The sequence below is a fragment of the Ursus maritimus genome, unplaced genomic scaffold (assembly GCF_017311325.1).
Source record: "Ursus maritimus isolate PB19 unplaced genomic scaffold, ASM1731132v1 scaffold_18, whole genome shotgun sequence".
NCBI classification, from domain to species: Eukaryota; Metazoa; Chordata; class Mammalia; order Carnivora; family Ursidae; genus Ursus; species Ursus maritimus.
This window is the reverse complement of record NW_024424230.1, coordinates 46,812,558-46,829,620: the sequence shown is the minus strand read 5'-3', so window position 1 is coordinate 46,829,620 and position 17,063 is coordinate 46,812,558. Positions and strand designations below refer to the sequence as shown.

General features: G+C 39.3%; 1 long non-coding RNA gene across 1 annotated transcript in view; it reads right to left on the bottom strand.

The window, feature by feature from the left end:
- Window positions 1-17,063, bottom strand: part of LOC103662985 — a 128,100-nt gene that overhangs the window by 95,447 nt on the left and 15,590 nt on the right. The gene's annotated exons all lie outside the window — the stretch shown is intronic.

The following is a 17,063-nucleotide window of genomic DNA, read 5'->3' as shown; positions in this document are numbered from 1 at the left end:
AACAGAGTGGGGGGGTTGAGCTGAGAGACAAAAGCTCAATAACCACCACAGGGCCAAACTAGAGTGCCCTGAATGCTGGACTCAGAAACATTAACTGTCTCTTATAATAAAAAGGGAGAGATTTAACTTCTTTTTTGTAGGAAAGTTATATGATAAAAGTGGAGCTTTACAGAGTTTAATCTGGTTGCAGTGTGTAGGACGACTTAGAATGAGGCTCAAAGCAGAAAACCTGTTAAGACACCACAATATTTTTTTAAATTTAAATTCGATTAATTAACATATAATGTATTATTAGTTTCAGAGGTAGAGGTCAGTGATTCATCAGTTACATATAACAGCTAGTGCTCATTTCATCAAGTGCCCTCCTTAATGCCCATCACCCAGTTACCTCATCTCCTCACCTACCTCCCCTCCAGCAACCCTCAGTTTGTTTCCTATACGTAAGAGTCTCTTATGGTTTGTCTCCCTCTCTGATTTCCTCTTATTTTATTTTTCCCTCTCTTCCCCTATGATCCTCTGTTTTGTTTCTTAAATTCCTCATATGAGTGAGATCATATGATAATTGTCTTTCTCTGACTTATTTTGCTTAGCATAATACCTTCTAGTTCCATCCACATCATTGCAAATGGTAAGATTTCATTTTTTGATGGCTGAGTAATATTCCATCGTATATATCTCCCACATCTTCTTTATCCATTCATCTGTTGATGGACATCTGGGCTCATTCCATATTTTGGCTATTGTGGACATTGCTGCTATAAACACTGGGGTGCAGGTGCCCTTTTGGATCACTACGTTTGTATCTTTTGAGTAAATACCTAGTAGTACAATTGCTACGTCCTAGGGTAGCTCTATTTTTAACTTTTAGAGGAAACTCCATACTGTTTTCCAGCATGGCTGTACCAGCTTGCATTCCGACCAGCAGTGTAAGAGGGTTCCCCTTTCTCTGTATTCTTGCCAACATCTGTCGTTTCCTGACTTGTTAATTTTAGCCATTCTGACTAGGACATCACAATACTTTAGGCTAGAGTCTGAATAAAGCAGTCAAAATGATAATGAAAAGGAAAGCATAAAAGCCAGAGACGTTGCATAAGGAAAACTAACAACATGGTATGACTGGTATTAGGAGAAAAAGGAACAGTGAAATTTCAAAGATGATCAAATATTCTGCATACATTTATGTAATATGAACTTGCAAATGATTCTAGAGATAACTTCCTTGAAGGTCATAAGAACCTGTTCTATTTAGGTTATGACGAATGTAGTTGTCCAAACTGTGAATTTTTAAAATGAATTATTATGGGGGAATGGGATAGACTGGTGATGGGTAGTAAGGAGGGCACGTATTGCATGGTGCACTGGGTGTTATACACAACTAATGAATCATCGAACTTTACATCAGAAACCAGGGATGTACTGTATGGTGACTAACATAATATAATAAAAAAACATTAAAATAAAAAAAATGAATTATTAGATACTGATATTGAGACAACTGGGTATCCATTAAAAATAAAACAAAAATGTCTCAAAGAGTTAAACAGAAAGAGAAAGACATAGAGAGGTTATAAAAGTAATAGAAAAGTACATGAGAAAGTTATACATGAACTCAGAGTGAGGAAAGCATTAGACCCAAAATCTAAAACTTCAAAAGAAAACAGAAAAATTCAACTACATCCCACCCCAAGATTAAATTCAATATAAAAAATAAATAAAATAAAATTACAAAGGAAAGCTTGGGAAAATATTTGCAACATAAATGACACAAGAATTAATTTCTTTAACATGTAGAGAACTCTTTACAAATAAACTTTAATAACTAAAGAGAATCAACAAAGTAACAGAAAAATGAACACAAGTTATAGATCGTTTACAAACGAAATATAAATGGTTTTTAGCCATCTGAAAAGAAGTCAGCTTTATTCACAATAAAATTTAAAATATAATCATTCTCAAATATCTTTCAGCTTTCATATTGACAAAGAGGTTTCAAAATGGAGTCTGGGTGTGGAAAAATAAGCACTACTCTTAGATATTGTTGAATGGTAATATAAATTGGTACAACTTCTTTGGAGGACAACTTGTCAATATCCTACAAATTTAAAATGTGTGTACACTTCCACCAACATTTTCACTAGAAGTTTATCCTACTTAGATAATCCCTCATGTGTGCAAAGAAATATATATAAAACATTATGGAGAGACATAGCAGTTTGTGCTTTGGATGACCAACCATGGTGGTTTTTTTCAGGTAGCCTAAGAGCAAAGAAGCTCAACAAGAAGGACTTTGAAGTCTCTGGCTGAAACTCATGCCAATATGCAAGCTTTCCAAGCCACTGGCATCTGAGAACAAGATATATCTCATGACAACAAGACTATAACTTTGAATGCAAAGCTGAGGGTCTTCCAACTTCCTTGAGTACTCAATTTCTGATTCCTCCTAACACCTTTACACATATTTGAGGAGGCAAGGGATTAGAAACTTTCTCCTAAAGTACAAGCACAGTCTGCCAAGTTATGCCCAGCCCAATCTCATCTTCCCATGTGTATTAGTTTTCTGTCACTACATAACAAATAACCATGAACATAGCAGCATGAAACAACACACATTTATCATCTCACAGTTTCTGTGAGTGTGAAATCCAGGCATGGTTTCCTGGGCTTAGAGTCTCACAAGGCTGTAGTCTAGGTTTTGTCCAAGACTGAGCTCTCATCTGAAGGCTCAGTTAGGGAGGAATGTGCTTCCCTGCTTATGGGTTACTGGCAGCATTTGGTTCCTTGTGGCTGTAGGATTCATGGCAGCACACTTCCTCACAATGGCAAGGGAGAGAGAGTCTGCTAGCAAGACAGTGTCACATGACATAACGAAACCATGGGAGTGACATCCTATCAGCTTTGCCATATTCTATTGATTAGAAGCAAGTCACAGTTCCCACCAACACTCAAAGGGTAGGGGATCATACTAGAATATGATTACTAGGAGACGGGGTCGTGAAGGTCACACTAACATCTGTCCAACACATCATGTGGGGGGACCACATACACCCTAATGTGCCAGGGGCTTTCTGCTTTGAATGTGACATGTTTGTTCATGTTATTGTGTGACAATATTTGTTGTAGCATTACTTGTTATAGTCGAAGATTAGAAACAACCTAAATAAATATCAACGGAAAACTGGCTAAATATATTACACTATAGTCATAGCATGGAATATTTTGCAACTGTTTAAAAAAATGAAGCAGAATCATATACACAGATCAGAACAATCTCCAAGACATATATCTAAGTAAAACTAAAGCAAAGTGCATAATAGTCCATCTAATATGCTGCCATTTGTGTTACAATAAATAATGGGGGAAGGGGAGAAAAATATCGTTTAAATGATAAATATTTGGGAAAAAATGCCTGAAGGAAAATGGAAGACTATGGAATAGTAATGGGAGAGAAACTTAACACTAGATGTAATTTTGTACTTATTTTTTAATTATGTGTATCTGGTCTATTCAAAAATAAATTAATAAGAATTTTTTTAAGGAACTGGACTATTTCATCCAGAAAATTTTGCCATTTTTCAGAGCATTTCATCCTAAAGCAGCAGAATACATATTCTTTTTGAGTGCACATGGAACATTCTCCAGAATAGATCACATACTAGGTCACAAATCAGGCCTCAACCACTACAAAAAGATTGAGATCATACTATGTATATTTTCAGGCCACAATGCTATGAAAGTTGAAGTCAACTACAAGAAAAAATTTGGAAAGACCACAAATACGTGGAGGTTAAAGAACATCCTACTAAAGAATGAATGGGTTAACTAGGAAATTTAAAAAGAAATTAAAAAATACATGGAAGCAAATGAAAATAAAAACGTGACAGTCCAAAACCTTTAGGATGCAGCAAAAGCAGTCGTAAGAGGGAAGTATAGCAATACAAGTCTTCCTCAAAAGGCAAGAAAAGTCTCAAATACACAACCTAACCTTACACTTAAAGGAGCTAGAAAAAGAACAACAAATAAAGCCTAAATCCAGCAGGAGAAGGAAAATAAATAAAGATTAGAGAAGAAATAAATGATATAGAAACAAAAAGAAATAACAGTAGAACAAATCAATGAAACTAGGAGCTGATTCTTCGAAAGAATTAACAAAGTTGATAAACCCTAGCCAGACTTATCAAAAAGAAAAGAGAAAGGACCCAAATAAATAAAATCATGAATGAAAGAGAAGAGATCACAACCAACACTGCAGAAATAGAAACAATTATAAGAAAATATTATGAACAATTATACACTAACAAATTAGGCTCTCTAGAAGAAATGGATAAATTCCTAGAAACATATAAACTACCAAAACTGAATCAGGAAGAAATAGAATATCTGAACAGACCCATAACCAGCAAAGAAATTGAATCAGGAATTAAAAATCTCTCAGCAAACAAGAGTCCAGGGCCAGATGGTTTCCCAGGGGAATTCTATCAACATTTAAAAAAGAATTAATACTTATTTTTCTGAAATGGTTCCAAAAAATAGAAATGGAAGGAAAACTTCCAAACTCATTCTATGAGGCCCGCATTACCTTGATTCCAAAATCAGACAGAGACCCCACTAAAAAGGAGAATTACAGATGAATTTCCCTGATGAATATGTATGTAAAAATTCTCAACAAGATACTAGCTAATTGAATCCAACAGTACATTAAAAGGATTATTCACCATGACCAAGTGGATTTATTCCTGGGCTTCAGGGGTGGTTGGATATCTGCAAATCAATCAATGTGATACACCACATTAATAAAAGAAAGGATAAGAATTATATGATCCTCTCAATAGATGCAGAAAATACATTTGACAAAATACAGCATCCTTTCTTGATAAAAACCCTTAAGAAAGTAGGGATAGAAGGAGCATACCTCAACATCATAAAGGCCATATACAAAAGACCCATAGCTAATATCATCGTCAATGGGGAAAAACTGAGGACTTTTCCCCCAAGGTGAGGAACATGACAGGGAGGTCCACTCTCACTACTGTTGTTCAACATACTACTGGAAGTTCTAGCCTCAGACAACAAAAAGAAATAAAAGCCATCTAAATCAGCAAGGAAGCAGTTAAACTTTCACTCTTTGCAGACAATGTGACACTCTATGTAGAAAACCCAAAAGACTCCACCAAAAAAAATTGCTAGAACTGATACAGGAATTCGGCAAAGTGGCAGGATATAAAATCAATGCACAGAAGTATGTTGCATTTCTATACACAAATAATGAAGCAGCAAAAAGCAAAATCAAGGAATCATTCCTATTTACAATTGCACCCAAAACTGTAAGATACCTCGGAATAAACCTAACCAAAGAGGTAAAAGATCTGTACCCTGAAAACTATTGAACACTTATGAAAGAAATTGAGGAAGACACAAAGAAATAGAAAAACATTCCACGCTCATGGATTGAAAGAACAAATATTGTTAAAATGTTTATACTACTCAAAGCAATCTATATATTCGATGCAATCTGTATTAAATTAACACCAGCATTTTTCACAGAGCTAGAACAAACAATTCTAAAATGTGCATGGAATCAGAAAAGATCCCAAATAGCCAAAGTAATGTTGAAAAAGAAAGCCAACGCTGGAGGCAACACAATTCTGGACTTCAAGCTGTATTACAAAGCTGTAATCATCAAGACAGTATGGTACTGACACAAAAGCAAACAAATAGATCAGTGGAACAGAATAGAGAGCCCAGAAATGGACCTGCAAGTGGAAAGAATACCCAATGGAAAAAAGACAGTGTCTTCAACAAATGGTGTTGGGAAAATTGGACAGCAACATGCAGAAGAATAAAACTGGACCTCTTTCTTACACCATACACAAAAACAAATTCAAAATGGATGAAAGACCTAAATGTGGGACAGGAATCCAACAAAATCCTAGAGGAGAACACAGGCAGCAACCTCTTTGACCTCAGCTGTCGCAACTTCTTACTAGACACATCTCTGGAGGCAAGGGAAACAAAAGCAAAAATGAACTATTGGGACTTCATCAAGATAAAAAGCTTCCACACAGAAAAGGAAACAATCAACAAAGCTAAAAGGCAACCAATGGAATGTGAAAAGATATTTGCAAATGACATTTCAAATAAAGGGCTAGTATCCAAAAGCTATAAAGAACTTACCAAACTCAACACCCAAAAATAAAAAATCCAGTTAAGAAATGGGCAGAAGACATGAACAGACATTTTCCCAAGGAAGACATACAAATGGCTAACAGACACATGAAAAAATACTCAACATCACTCATCATCAGGGAAATACAAATCAAAACCACAATGAGGTACCACCTCACACTAGTCAGAATGGCTAAAATTAACAAGTCAGGAAACAACTTAGATGTTAGCAAGGATGCAGAGAAAGGGGAACCCTCTTATACTGTTGGTGGGAATGCAAGCTGGTGCAGCCACTCTGGAAAACAATATGGAGGTTCCTAAAAAAGCTAAAAATAGAACTGCCCTACCACCCAGCAATTGCACTACTAGGTACTTATGCAAAGAATACAAAAACAATGATTCAAAGGGGCACATTCTCCCCAATGTTTATAGCAGCAATGTTCACAATAGCCAAAATATGGAAAGAATCCAAATGTTCATCAACTGAGGAATAGATAAAGAAGATGTGGAATATATCTAGAATGGAATATTATTCAGCCATCAAAAAGAGTGAAATCTTACCATTTGCAATGACATGGATGGAACTAGAAGGTATTTTGTTGACCTAAATAAGTCAGTCAGAAAAAGACAAATACCATATGATTTTACTCGTATGTGGAATTTAAGAAACAAAATAGGTTAACATAGGGGGAGGAAAGGAAAAATAAAATAAGGTAAAAAACAGAGAGGGAGGAAAATCATAAGAGATTCTTAACAATAGGGAACAAACTGACAGTTGCTAGAGGGGAGGTGGGTGGGGGGATAGAGTAAATGGGTGATGGGCATTAAGGAGGGCTCTTGTAATGAGCACCAGATGTTATATGCCACTGATGAAGCACTAAATTTTACCTCTAAAACTAATACTACACTATATGTTAACTAACTAGAATTTAAATAAAATCTTGAAAGAAAAAAAAGAGAAAACATTGTCATTTTATTTTTATACTGTTCCAAGGTAAATTAGTGCCCTAATTCAATCACTGATTCTATTTTCCTCCATTATACTCCAGCGCTGCAGATGTGTTCTTCAGGAAGGGGTTTGTTGGGATGTTGGGGCCCTTGCCTCAAAGCACTTGGGACCCTACTGAGCAGCCACAAACCATCCTGGAGAAGTCATAATAACAGTAACAGTAGAAAGAAAAATGCTGCCATATATTTCTAAAGGGCTATATTAGACACCTCATATGCACACATCTGAGCCTCACTTGTATGTGAGCCCTGAACTATTTGTTCTGTTCCAACTGCTGCTATAGGGACCAATTCTATGTGGACTCAGATCAACTGCACTGGGTACAATCTGAAAATGCCTGCCATATACCCACTCTGTCAGTGTTGGGAGAGGCAGTCCATCAGGGGCCTTGAGTATCCCTGCACATTCTTGCTGAGTATGCCAGACTACAAGGCTTATCTATTTCCTAATACTGAGAAGTTTCTGTAGCTAGTTATATAGGGAATTAAGAAGATCACGGTGACCATAGCCTGACTACCACGTAATTGCTTCACTCCCTGGGGAAGGGAGACTGATTTGTTTTCTGCTTTTTAAGAAAGTTTTAGGTTGCTGGCCCTGGGTTCCTCAGCAACACATACCCACAGTGTGCAGACTCCATCTGGACCCATCAAGTTGCCTCCATGGGCCCTGGGAGTAAGGGGAAACCAGCACTCATATGCTGATTTGGGGCCGCTTGCTGTGCCATGAGTAATAACTCTTTTGTCTCTGACCCAGTCTTTTGCCTCCTGGCAGTGTCCATGAGACAATAATAGGCTACCTTGTAAGTAGACTAAGTTAAATTCCAAGTTTGTAAATAGGGTAAAGTCATATCCCAGGCCCAACAGTTTTGAGAACAAGTTTTGCTATGCTAACAGAGACATAACTTCCTGTAAGGGAAAGGACAAAGGCCCTACAGACCAGATTTGGTGATATAAGAAGATTTCCTGGAAAAAAGAAGGAGGAGAAGGAGAAGAAAAGAAGAAAGGAGGAGAAGGAGGAGAAGGAGAAGGAGGAGGAGGTGAAGAAGAGGAGGAAGAGGGAAGAAGAAGATGAAGAAGAAGAAGAGGAAGAAGAAGGAGGAGAAGGAGAAGAAAAAGGAGAAGAAGAAGAGGAGGAGTAAGAAGAATCATCATTATCGCTGGGATCCAGTAGCAAACGCTCTTGGCAAGTGATGGGAAAAGGAATGGCGTAAAAAAAAACCCGCCTATCCTACCCTAGAGTTAATATTTAAAGGCTGAACAGTGAAAGGTAGAATTAAAACAAGTCATTTAAATGGTGACTTAGTTATTGTTTATACTTATACTGCTTATACTTATATTGTTTATACTTCTATGTTATACTGTCCATAGCTGCTTAACCAAGGAGTCACTGAAGCTGAAATAAATGATGTCAGCAATGATGACCTTGTCTCTCAGTGTAGGGCTTTGGATGAACTGGAATTAGAAGTTTAGTTAGTTAGTAGTGAGCAGCTGCCATGCCCCTGAAAAATGAAAGTAAACGCAAAGACTTGCTTACTGGTTGCAGAATTGCTCTCCTGCTACAAGTGTTGATCCTTTTCCCACCTTCCTTGAATTTAGTTGCTTAAAGGTAAAAGGTGATTAAGATTGGGACTAAATTCTCTCTAATCCCATGGATTCAACCTTTTATGACTATGTTAAAGATAGGCCTTAAGTCACAATTCTAACTGGTCCAGTGCATGAGGGGGCACCTGAATTCAACTTAGTGTTTGGCCAAGATTCACAGTGGGGAAGGAAAGCTCAAGTGACCTTGTGGGTGGGGCCCTTTAAGTGGGTTCAATGTACTGTTTTTGTGGCTTTCACAGCTGAATATGTAAGTGTTGCTGATATGCTACACGATTTTACTGTGAATGCTTCTAAGGTCCATAGGGGATTTCCCTGATAGAAAGAGCCACATATGTAGAAACGTTAGTGAAATATGCAAATCAATCCCCAGCCCATGTTCCTATCCCTTCCCAAGTGATCCAACAGAAATAATACAGAATCCCAGGGGGGAAAAGGAAAATCACAGACTTGATTAAAGACTTGAAGGCAGTGGTGGTAGTAAGAGATGCAATATCTCAACACAACACTCCTTCATGACCTTTGAAAAAGGTTAACAGGAACTAAAGGTTTACAGTGGAATATCACAGCTGAATTCAGTTGTTGCTTCTAAAGCTGTGTTAAATTCCAGACATTGTGACTCTACTTTAATCCACTGTATGGACTGATAGCATTCGGTCTCCTGTCCTGAACAGTGCTAATGCCTTCTTTTCTATACCACAAGCACCTGAGTACCAAGATAAATTTACATTCATGTAGCGAGTCCTCTCCCAGGAATACCTAAATCCTCTGCAATTTGTCCTCAGTAGCTGGATCAGGACTTGACACAGATGCCCCTGCCTTCTCATGTCCAAAGCTTTCACTATATAGAGGATGTTCTATTGGTCGACAAATCAGAAGCCTCATGTATAACGCCTTGACTATGGTATTATTACACCCGCATGGGTGGTGATAAACCCTAGTAAAATTCAAGGAACTGCTCACCAAGTAAAGTTTCTTGGAAGTAGGTGGATGGACTCACAACCTTTAAACCCTCCAAAAGACAGTCTGCTGTCTGTTGATCCTTCCAACACAAAAATAACAAAGCTCTGAACCTTATTTGGCTATTGGAGATAGTACATGCCCTACTGTGCATCTATGAGCCTGCAAATCTGCATGGGGCTTTGAATGGGTCTCAACTCCCATTGCTTTGGAAGCTGTCCAGCAAGCTGTGGCATACTGTACATTTATTTGGGACCCCACAACCCTAATGGCCTCCTGAAACTACAAGTCTCTGAGCCTAATGCTTTTGCTAAAGAAAGCCTTTAGGGGAATGAGGCAGAGTCTACCCAAAGGCACTCCTTGGGATTTTGGACTCATCATTTCTCCAATATGAGCATCCTGTAGAAAAGCAGCTGTTAGCCTACTACTGAGCTCTTATCAAAACTGAACACCTAACCAATGGAGCCCTGTGACTCCCCAGCCTGACCTCCACATTTTAGGATGGGTCAATTAGGACATAAGGCCCTCACCAGCCAAGTAAAAATGGTATATTCAAGACTACAGCCAGCCTGACCCTAGCAGTATTTCAGTTTTACATAAAAAAGTGGCTGTTACCTCTTTGGGGAAACTTTATTCCCCACTCTGCCACCTAAAACAAAGTTGCTGGCTCACAGAGTTTCCTCTAAATGCCTGGGACTAATTCACTGATGATTCAACTAAGTTGAAAGCTGATGTATTCACTAGGCAGCAGCAGCTTTCCAGTCCCAGTGGAATTCTGGAAGAAGGACTGTGTCAAGAACCTATTAGTACAACAGGCTGAATCAAAAGTCATAATCTTTGCTTTAAACAATACTCCTAAGGACTAAGCACATTATATTTTTACTGTCTTACATTGTTGCCAATGGTCTAGGCATTTGATTTGCCACTTGGAAGGAAGACCACAGACTAGAGATTAAAGACATTATTCTTTGCAACTATATACCATGAAAATAAATTGACTGCCAATTTGATAGTCCGGGTCATTCATGTAGACCCCTATGATGGGGGTCCACTCTCTGGTGAGACTGACTAGAATCAATCCTGCACCACCCAGGTGAATACCATTACCACTTGGATCTACCACTGCATGGGACATGGCTTTCCCTCCACCATTATCAAAAGGGTACAAAGTAAGCTTCAGATACAAAAGCTACCATTGCACATCAGGTTTGCAACTCATGCCAAAATCTGGCCCATTTGTCTTGTGCCCAGCCCCTCCTGGGCTACCAGTGGTGGCTGACCCTTAATCAGGGTATAGTATTACTCTTTCAGTTCAACCAGAAAAACCCAGCTACACCCTTGTAACTAAACTGTGTCATGTTTTTGGCTTTCCAGACCATTTACAGTCTAACAATGGTGTGCTGTTTGTTATAAAGGCCACAAATAATGGGACGATAATCAATATATTCAATGGACATTTTATACTACTTTCCATCATCGAGAGGTGGAATAGACTTCTAAAAACTCAACTCAAAATGATTTCTAATTCCGCCTCCCATACCTCCTCCTTTGATCATTGCAAATGACCATCCCTCAAAATGGCTCAACTCCTTTTACCTGCCTCCTGGTTAATTATCAAGAAGGAAAAAAAATGGTTGTGTTTTATATATATTTTGAAAACTTGGAATTCTTTCCTGACATTTTGGGGCATGATATTCTTTCTTTCACCTAACAGCAACCCTAGGCCATTCTGTTTGATACACTGTCTGGGTGGCAGCCTAGCTAAAAGGGGGCATAGAGGATTCAAATTTAATTCTGGTTCAACCTCCTGCATTCTCTTGTTGGGTTGACATAGTTCTCAATCAAAAAGATATATATTGGATGTAGAATGACCTCTTGCTTTAGTACCCTGTTCACCAAGTCCCCCTATGGTAGCCCATGTGTACAAGGTGGGGATAAGATGGGTTTTTGTAAATTTTATTAAAGTGCCCTTATCCCTCTTATACTTGACCACTTTAAAAAAAAGGTCTGGTTATGAGTAGGAGATGTTTAGGGGAAAGGTGACGTTATTGCTACTGGAATGGGGTGCACAGATTTTGTGGAGTGGAGGGAAAGTAACAATCCTGGAGGGAACACTTTAGATCCCAGGAGGTATAGGGGGAGGGAGGCTCATTAATGATTTTTTTTTTTTTTTTTTTTTTTTGGTCTCTCAGAGCCATACCTGGGGACTTTCCCACAAAGGAAAACTCTGTGGTGCTGCTCTCTCAAACCACAGTAAGAGCTTTAAATTTAAATTTAAACCATTACAAGAGCCTTATATTTAAACTTAACTTAAATTTAAGCTGGATCTGGTGTCTTCCACCAGACAGACCGAAGCATGATTTAATTGCCATTGCCCTTCACCTTACTGAGAAGCCATTTGGAAACATTAGGAGATAGACCCAGCCCCTGCACCTCCAACACAAAACACTTATCAATATTTCTGGATATTTCTCCTCAGGCCCATTTCCACACCATCACTCAATCATTCTATGGGACAGATAAACACCACTCAATTGGTGACATGGACAAATAGGACAGGTCAAATGGACTGTCCATAGGCAATCCCTCCAAAGATGAGGATTAGATTCAATTATCCAAACTGAGATGAATATTCTAATGCTTAGCAGCCTGCTGAGAGACCACACTGATGGCACCGTCAATCTGTGTCCCCAACTGATGGAGGTCCCTCTTGGGGGATACCGACAATTATAAACAACACCTTCTTTCCAGAGGTGCTAGGTGTATCCCTGTGTGTACTCTAGACATTAATCTGTCTGATCTCCAAAACCATAGCAACATACATCCTAGGGTTGGTCATAAGCACCCTCAAGAATTTGAGGAAACACCAGCAGTAGATCATGCAGTCTTCAGACATCTGTGAGATTGTTCTGAAACATACTCTTAGTTACTTGGGGAAGGTCTCCAGAAGGATAATGGACTCATTTATCCACATATTGTAGGTGTTTATCTCTCCACATGGGGGTTACCTAATTAGAAAAGGTGATAAGAAATTTGTTCCTGGCTTTAGCTAAAGAAATCAGTGACACCACTTTGAATCTTGAAGGTATTCAAGTCAGTCTCAACTTACTGACCAGAATTGTTATTGTTGAAAGAACTACCCTAGACTTCCTCACAGGCTAAGGGAGAGCCTGTGAAACCCCAAATGCATCCTGCTGCACCTAGGTTAATGCCTTGGGGCAAGTGGAGAAGTCAACACAGCAGCTTCAGGAGAAAGCTACCTGGCTTTCTGAAGTAAACCCTAGTGGTTTGTAGAATTTGTTCAGTAGACCAAGTCCAGGACCCTGGGGAGCATGGTTAGAGTCTACACGGAAGGTTGGCTCCATCCTGCTGCTTGAAGGTTGGCCGCCATTCTGCTGTTAACAGTTAGTAGTCTCAGTAAATGCTACATGAGACTAATTAAATGAATTTGGTCTCGGCTTCCTTGGTCATATTAACCAAATCTCAGGCTTAACAACTGCCTGTTGCCTCCTACCCTGTGCTTTTTCTGTTGCACTGAGGGGTGAGATACCAGGGGATCTGCTCAATGCCACAAGTGCCTAGTCCATAAGAGCACGGACCCCCACACATGGTCTGACTGGTCATGTGTTACATATACCACAGGAGATATCCCAAGGAAAGAATAGGAACTCCATGAAGGAAAGAAGCTTTCAGAGACCCTTCACTTGTTTGCTTTTTACTCTCTATGGTCACATATTTCAGTTTATATAGGCCTGAAGAAGTAAACCTCAGTGAAAGCAAGTTGTGAAAAAGATGATAGTGATGCACAAGCATTAGTGTATGGAAGTCTTGAAAAAAACACTTCATATTTCAGTAAGCTTTTGGCAGGAGGTCGAATTCAATTCAGATTGAAGCAGAATAGCACAGTGAAAAAAAACAGGCTTTGGATTGAACTGGGTTCAAATTCCAGCTCTTCCACCTACTAGCAGTGTGACTTTAGACAAGATGTTTAACCTTTCTGAGCTCACTTTCCTCCCTAAAAAGGGGGAAGGATAATATTGCCTACCTCAGACAGTTGTTTTGAGGAGTAAATAACATAATAACGTGAAACACTTAGTGGCTGACTCCATATGGGTCCGCACTAATGATGGCTGGGGGTAAAGAGAACAGAAACAGCAGAGCTGTATTAGAAAATGGACATGAGATGTACTGTATGGTGACTAACATATCATAATAAAATAAAATGGACACGAGGAGCACCTGGGTGGCTCAGTCATTAGGTGTCTGCCTTCGGGTCAGGTCATGATCCCAGGGTCCTGGGATTGAGCCCCGCGTCAGGCTCCCTGTTCAGCAGAGAGTTCGCTTCTTCCTCTCCCACTCCTCCTGCTTGTGTTTCCTCTCTTGCTATGTCTCTCTCTGTCAAATAAATAAATAAAAGTAGGCTTCTTGTTTAAAAAAAAAAGAAAGAAAAAGGAAATGGACATGAGCAGTATTAGATGCAAATGAAAAATTACTCTGGTGTTTGTTGCTTGGCCTTCATGGAGAAGGCACACATAGAAAAATGACATAGAAGGGATGAAATGTGGACTTTCATAAGTTGCCATGTTTCCTTTGGAGATTTTAGCTTTGTTTTCGGTTTTCCCATTGAGAATACCCTGTGTTGGCCACCTGTGTTTGCCTGCCTCCCCCACAAAATTGTCAGGGACAAGAAGGCATCTCCTTCAGCTGACAAGAGAGACTCACCAAGTAACAAAGGCCTCCCTGTGGAAGATACAATCTCACTGTGTCATGGGTTGTCCAAGAAAGGTAGAAAGAAATCACCAAGGATGTCCTGTCATAGGTGGGGAAATATGTTATGATGCCACTGTACTTATTCTTATGTCGGTTTTACTCCATTGCAGGCTGTAAGAAAAAAGAAGACTTCTCCAAGGCAGGACTATGCAAACAGACACTCATGGGACTCATTCCAAGTATCTAGGAAATTTTTTTTAAATCTTTCTCAGAATACTAAAGGGCTCCCAGACACTCAGTCATGAGGCCTTTAAAGACTACTGATGAAATTATATTTCACTTCTGGGTGCATTCCAAAGGATGGACTGAGACCTGTCTCATTTCTCCTTTTTGAAACAAGATTTTTTAAGGAGTAAACATATCAATGACCTATACATAATGAATTGTATCTGGATCTTTCTTGGATGAGCTTTGGGTTGAAAATCCAAAGCATGTGTGCTCTGAGGGCAAAGATCTAAGAACATTTGTACATATGCTTTTGGCTACATTTACAGGGGGCAAAGACCACAGGAAGGGAGACAAGGGTCCATGTTCCAGGCTTGCTGATACACCATCTCAAACCAGCCCCACAAGTGTGCTTTCAATTCTGCATAAAGAGCCTGGGAGATTACCTCAGAGTCCAAGGAGCCCTCTCTGAATCATAGAATGACAGAGGTGGAATTGTAAACATGGTCTTTACTGACAAGCCCAATAGAGAATCTCATGCTCAACGATTCTGTGAGGTAGCATCCAGCCTCTGATTACATCCAGGAATTGCATGCTCATTGCCACCCAGGATGCACCATTTCCATATCTGAACAGTGACGACTTTCTGGAAGCACTTTTGAAACTTGAACCAAAGCCAGGCACTGTGCTATAATCCTAGCCTTCTAGGAAACAAAGGTCTGTTTCATCTCGGGGGTGCAGGAAAACACACTATGATACTGGAGTGAACAATGTGTCTGGTTTGCCTGGCACTGTTCTGGTTCTAGCACTGAAAGTCCTGTTTCCCAGGAAGCTCTAGTGAAATATGCCCTACAGATAAAAACCACGGGTTTCTAGTCATAAAGGACCTGAGTAAGAGCAACAGCTTCATTATTTAACCTGTTGTATAGCTTTAGGCAAATCAATTCTTCATTCTAAGCCTCAGTTTCCTCATCTATACAATGGGGATAATAATACCCACCTTACAGAGTTGATATAAGGATAAAATAAGTAATGTGTAAAAAGAGTTATATATAAGAGAGCTTAGCAGAGTGCCTCGTATATAGCAAGAGTTTATAAATGCTAGCACATACAACTACTATAAGTATGCTTGGACATATATTAACCAAAAATTTCCTTCTTTCTAATTTCCAATCATAGTCTTTCTTCCATCCTTCAAAACATCGCAGAGCAAGCCTATTCCTCGTCTAAATGAAAACTCTTCCAATACTAAAGGCTGCAGTATGCTCTGTGCCACCCGCTCTCCATCCCCAACCCTGTATCACTTCAGTCTCCTCTTTTCCAGACTAAACATCCTGGGTTCCTTTGACCACTGATCATTTAACATGGTTTCCAGATCTCTGACCTGCTTGTTAACCTTCTTCTAGATCTATCTCTCTTAGAGCACAGGCCAAGAACTGTGCACAATCCCTTGATGTTGTCCACCCAGTGCAATGACACTTGGATGATTACCTCGTTTCTTCTGGACGTTCTATTTCCATCACATGGCCTCAGATCACATTAGCTTTTTGGCAGTCTTCACCCAGTTGGCTTATGTTAAGCTGACAGTCAGCTAACACCCTTGGGCCTTTCTCTTATAAACTATTAAGTGAGGTCTCCCTTGTTCTGATTTCAGATGATTCTTTAAACACAAAAACAAGAGTCTAAATTTGTCCCTGTTAATTTTATCATGTTGATTTCAGCTTATCCTTCTTGGTTGTTGAGATGTTTATGGCTCCTTAGCCTGTCAGCCAACATATTAGCTGTTTTTCTCAGTTTTGTGTCATCTTTAAATTTGATAAGAATGCTTCAACCCGTTGATTAAAAATACTGAACAATTTGGGGCCAAGAAAAAAACCATTCAAAAGTTCTGTAAAGGTTGAGTCTGGTTAATATTAACAACTTCTACCATTTGTTCAGTAATGGCCCTGAGCCAGGCACTGAATTAGATACATTACAAATATTATCTCATTTCACTGCACACATCTCTTCAAAGTGAATATGACTGTCCTTTTCTAACAAATGAGAAAACAGAGGCTTGAAAATGTCAAATGTCTTACTCAAAGTCAGACAGCTAATAAGTGTTGTAGCTACATTTTGCAACCAGGTTTGTTGGTTAGCAAAGTCAAAATTATTTCTATAGTGCCATGCTACCTTTGGAAGGGGAGTTGCTGAGGTCATGGGGAAAAAATCTTTGAGCCAAAATTCTGTTTGGAACCCCAAGGTTGGGTAAACCCCAATCACCTCCATTCTGCCTGCCTCCACTTCCCTTGCCTTCATCATAGGGATCCAGTCACAACACAGGGTATAACTCTTCATCTACTACTACTGTCTTTTCATCAGGGGACTGTCCTTCCTTGCTTCATCCTCACTCCTGCTAC